Source organism: Thermobia domestica, chromosome 5 (genome assembly GCF_964235325.1).
Source record: "Thermobia domestica chromosome 5, izTheDome1.hap1.1, whole genome shotgun sequence".
Taxonomy (NCBI): Eukaryota; Metazoa; Arthropoda; class Insecta; order Zygentoma; family Lepismatidae; genus Thermobia; species Thermobia domestica.
The window spans coordinates 203099814-203105813 of record NC_137458.1 but is presented as its reverse complement, the minus strand read 5'-3'; positions in this window follow the sequence as shown (position 1 = coordinate 203105813).

Below are 6000 nucleotides of genomic sequence, written 5' to 3'. Positions count from 1 at the left end.
GTTTCTTCAGTGCATACACATCAATAGTTTAGTTTACGAAATCTTCAGTAGGATCAGTGCCATGTCGTGGAAAATCAGCGCTTGGGGCGAGAGTATACGACGGCACTCCCGTACATATGAGTGAGGTCCACAGACCAGCTATGAAGGATGAGAAAATTTTAAAAAGTAAACCCTGCTTTTCCTTGATTTTGAGCACTTTTTATTACTTTTTTCCTTTCATTTTATATATGTGCACATGCCCACATGTGCACATGTTTCATTCCTCTCTTTTTTCTTTCCTTCTTTTCTTTTCTTTTTCCCCCCGAATCATGCGCCCCTTACTTCGGTGTCCGAGGCCGTCACCCCGCTTGCCCCTCCTTCGTCACCTTCAATAGCAATCTTTCACTTATATACTACTATTATATTGATAAATTCTATATTAATCACTAACCCAGGAAGGATAACTGTTCCTGCCTGATCCCTCTAAATGACACCCTCTGAGTCTCACCCTTTAACTGACTTATTTTTAGTTAAAGAAAGATTTGTTTACTTTAACAATCGTAAAGCACATTTACGTCTGTTACTTCCGATGGGATTTAGGCGCTCTATTTCAAATAATGCAGGAACTGTACATTTTCAAGAACTGAAGTCTGTTGACATGAGAGATCATATGGAATGATTGATAAAAAGATCTTCCATATCTTTTCTTTCCTATCTCAATCTGTGCTAGTGCTACCTACTAATATATAATATAGGGCGAGTGTATAGTACCTACTAAAATACAAACCTTTCTTCAACAATTGACAATTTCATGTTCTGCCAAACTCGGTCATAGCGTTAAGAAATACAAGTTTTATTGTCTATTTGGTATTCTAAGATGTTACATGTTTAATATTTATATAGAATGGGTCTGCGTCATTTATATGTATATTGAGAGATCGGATTTCGTCTGCACGTGCACGGAAAGAAAAACAAATAATTGGGTGAAGTAACTTCTACATTTTGTGACTGAAATTTTGGGAGTTTCTCCGGGGGGGAATGAATTTTCTTCGGGGGGAGTTTCCCCCGGGCCACCCCCTGAATTCATCCCTGATTGAGCCACAATGAGTATACTAAATTGACATAATGCAAAATGTCGTTTATTGTATACCTTCTTTTTATAAACTTTATGATCCTTAAAAGGGAGTTGACATTATGTCTAACCTTGCTTCTGTTTCTATCTTTATATATATATATGTCGTCTTGGTGATTTTTACACCAATTTAATCAACAAAACATACATTGATTTATAACAAGATATATTTCCATTTCTTCTCTTTTTAACCTAGCTGGCTAGTGCATATTTATAGAAAAGATCACACATTTTGCCCAAAGAATACAATTAAAAATACAACATATCGTTGTATTACGGCACGCGAACATATGGAATTTCTTTTATTTATTTTACAAATAAAAGGAAAGAATCCTAGACCGTTAAGATTGCTACACTAATCGTCAGTACTTTTCGCACATTTCTCGTATATATATATATATATATATATATATATATATATATATATATATATATATATATATATATATATATATATATATATATATAAAATCACATTTCATAATTACTCATATACATCATATTTCACTTACATATCATTATTAATACTTCATTTTACATTAATCTTATAATCATTTATATATTTATATTTTTAATAATATAACGTCGATCAGGAATTCCGAATTATAAACCTATATTAAGTCCATTCAGGGCCATAAAATGTTTATTAACAAATTTAAATCATTTGGGCAAATTGAGAAGAAGAATTTGATTTAAAATATATATTTTATAAATTATTTCAATTATCTTTTGGTTTGATACCTAAAGTCATACAACAAAACATACATTGATTTATAACAAGATATATTTTCTTTTCTTCTTCTTTCTAATCTAGCTGGCTAGTGCATATTTATAGAAAAGATCACACATTTTGCCCAAAGAATACAATTAAAAATACCACATATCGTTGTAGCTTACACACGCTTTGTGACCTGGGGAAAGAGCCGGTCGAACTCCCGGGACCGGAAAATGCAGTCGGCCTAGCCGCCGACAAATGTCGGTCTCGCCTCCGGTTTTGTCGGCGGCAATGCTTTCTTATGCGTGGATGCATACGCAGCCGGTAATGCCGGAGCCGGCTTCCTGATAGGTTTCTTCAATCTAGCTACAGTGAGTGAGTGGCAAGGCGTTGTGTATTCTTGTTTCTTTTCTTGTATTTGGATTTTTTGTTTACTTCAGTTTTTCTGTTATTTTCTTTTTTCACACCATTTCCATATATAATAAAGAATGAAATAATCAAAATGGCTATGAGGTACCACAAATATAGCGGCTTACTATTTACATAAATTCTCAGCAAGGGAAATTCGGATGTTGTTTGAATTACACAACTACGGCAACGCGGAAAGTGAGTTTCACATATGTATATTAATTTATCTTCTACAGCCGAAACTTACTTAAAAGATTTAAACAAAGGGATCGTTGGATTCGTTTTGACAGAGAATATGTCTTAGCATATATGAAGTCATAATAAAAATCAACAATGCGGAAATGAAGGAAATGAAGATATGAAGAAATTATGAATCTAGGTTAGCTGCCCAGTGTTTGTCCTGTTAATTATGCAACTCAGTATGTAGGGTATGAATAATCTTCATAACAAGAAAACAAGGTTTAAATCTCCATCATAATCGAAGAAGTAGGCATTCCCAAACATAACAAAGGTTGTAAATAAAATTAAAGTAAATGAAGACTAAAACACAACTACAGAAAGAACTGAAAAAGCACAAACAGAACAAGAAAAATTTTAGTCTTGTGGTTGCATGGTGCTTTACCCTATAGATCGTAATAAAAATATTCATATACTCTGTATCTAGTCTAGAGATGGCCTTTTTCGAAAAATTTGTTTTTCGATTTTCGGAAATTTCATTTTTCGTTTCTTCGTTTTTCGAAAAAAATTTCGTTTTTTTTGGAAAATATTTCGTTTTTTCGAAAAAATTCGTTTTTCGTTCTTTCGAAAGATTTTTCGTTTTTCGAAAAAAATTCGTTTTTTCGTTTTATCGAAATAATTTCGTTTTCCGTTTTTCGACGATTTTTCGTTTCTCGAAAAGTTTTCGGAATTCGTGGAATGATAATGTAGGAGGAAATGGGAGTACCCCGGAAAAACACACGGACACGATGTTGTCTGTCACTAACTTACTTGACCTGGGATGAAACGCACAAGAGGTAAGTGTTCTAACACTGAGCTACCGTGCCCCCTTGGATTTGGATTTAATGAAAGGATAGTTTATAATGCATACTATTGACGAAACTCATGCAATCACGACCAAAATTAGTATGGTTAGGGACGCGATGTATTTAGTACACACATTAAATATTATGGTGTTTGGGACTTTGGTTCCAGAGTTATTATTATCAAATTTATTTTAAGTTAGGGATATCAAGAAATTTCGCTAAGACGCATTTGATTAAAGTCAAATGATCTTGACGAAAGTTGGTAGGATCGTAAATATTGACAAGCTTGGTATGCATGGAAGCTCGGTATAAAATATTATGGTGTACAGACTTTTTATTCCTGAGTTATTAGCTATCAATGTTAGGTTTGAAATAAGTGAAATCAAGAAATTTCGTTAAAGCGCGAAAGATGGAACTCATCCAATTTTTACCAAACTTGGCATGGTGGTAGATCTTGAGGAGTTTAGTAACTATAAAGGTAACCAAGAAAGATCTGTCGCTTTTTCACCCAACACCCTCAAACATCGGCATGTAACCTAAGACATACCTGGAAGATCAAAAATAGTCTCCATCAGCATCGACGACCTTCTTCCAACGTTTTGGAAGGTCATGTATTCCATCGCGGTAGAACTTGGTGGGTCGTGAAGCAAAGAAGGTATCAAGTGCATTTTGCACCTCTACTAGGGATTTGAACTGGTGTCCTCTAAGCTGGTTGTCGAAGGAATGGAACAGGTGATAATCGGACGGATGTAATGTCCGGAGAGTATGGCGGATGCAATAGTGTTTCCCATCCAAAGTGTAGAATGGCGTCCCGGGTCATCCTAGCCACGCGGGGCTTGGAGTTGTCCTGTAACAGGAGGACCCCTTTGCGATTCAGAAGTGCTGGCTCCAGAGTCTTGAGTTTTTTCTTGAACATGGCTCAACTGCTGACAGTACTCAGTTCCATTGATGCTCTGACTAGCTGGTAGCAGTTTTTTTCTCAAAATACTGTCCAGAAACTTTGGACTTGAACTTAGTAAATCAAGAAATTTCATTAAAACGCGTTAAACTCGTCAAAGTTGATATGGTCATAGACCTAACGAGTCTGGTATGCGTGCGAGCTCAGCACGAAATATTGTGATGCACAGACCTTTGGTTCTAGGTTCTTGAGGGATATAAATTAGAAATAATAATTCACAAAGGTAAACAGTGTAAAATTTATATTTTACAGAATATTAAAAAATAATTATTTACCAATAGTTATTATTAATGTGTTATGGACAATTTGTATCGCTGGACCAATTTCAAAATCGAAAAAGTGGAGCAAAATATACTGCATTCGGTTATAGTTGGTTGGATTACATTAAGTTACGTTAGATTATGTTATTAGGTGGGCAGTTTTACTATACGGATCCAAAGTATAAGTAGTAATAGTAGTAGGAGTAGGAGTAGCAGTAGTAGTAGAAGGAGTAGGGGTGGTAGTAGTAGTAGTAGTAGTAGTAGTAATAGTAGTAGTAGTAGGAACAAGTTAGAAGCCCCGCAGGGGTTGGTTGGGTTCTGTTCTCGTCATGAAATGGACAAATTAAAGATTCGCCCAAATTTTTCTGTATATTTTATAATCTATGGATCCGTATACTAACACAAGTGTACATCTCCGCGAAATAGTCCATCCACCTAGATATACAGTGCCGCTTACATCAAAAACAACCAGCAAATACAATCACTTTATGAGCTTTTATTATTCCCCTTACCTGACTTTCAATCACTCTTCCTCATAAACTTAAATAAATTCTCCAATTGACACGGTAAATTTCCTAAAATTTGTCCGGCGATACACCAGTTAATCCGACAATACGTATATTTTTTAATGTAAAAAAGACTAACAAATTACCAAATAGAAGGATCCTGTATAAACTGACCGTGATAGTATCAGACAACTCTTTAATAAATTGACTTTTAACAATTGATTTTAACAAAATATGAAACATGAAGTGATTATATGTACTGATACTGATTCTAAAGACTTCTCACTAAGATCCCCAATTCATTTCTCTTATTTTCTATAACTAATTAAGACAGTATCAAAAACAACTTGATTGCTTTCAAAAATAGGCAATTTAACACTAACAAAATACTATTGAATGGTTTATTTGTTCTAAAGATCTTTAATATACGGTAGGACAAAGAACTAAGTATCTGACTATAATAATCTCATCAAACGAGAATTCAAATTTTAAAGAGGTGGGTCTTCGTTTTCGTATTAGTTTTTACTGCTACTAACTTCAGTAGAAGAATGCTACTAAGATGAAATATTTTTTATTTGGTTGTTTGTTGAAGTTCAGCGCCCCTTTTCAGTATCAAGCGAGTCTATACAAGACGTGAACATACATTTTAAAGTGCAATCCGAACCACCATAAAACGTTCAATGTTTCCCCACTCGGGACCCTGTGCATCAAAGGAATATGCGCTAGCCACTAGACCAGTGGGCAAGGCTTGAAATCTTTTCATGGAATTATGAAATTATATATTTAAAAGAAACGTTTGTCGCTTCCTAGTACCTCTCTCGTTCTATGAGAAAAAAAAATATTGTAACCAGAGATATAGTAAGTATTTATCACTTTCGGTTGCATTAAACTTAGAGATGGAAACTACCATTGTGACACAGAATCCGTATCAAAAACTGCTTCCGGCTATCGTTTTTCCTTTACTATGAAAGCGGAAATGGTAGTTTCTCCTATTTGCGGTTTACATAGAGGGATAGCGAC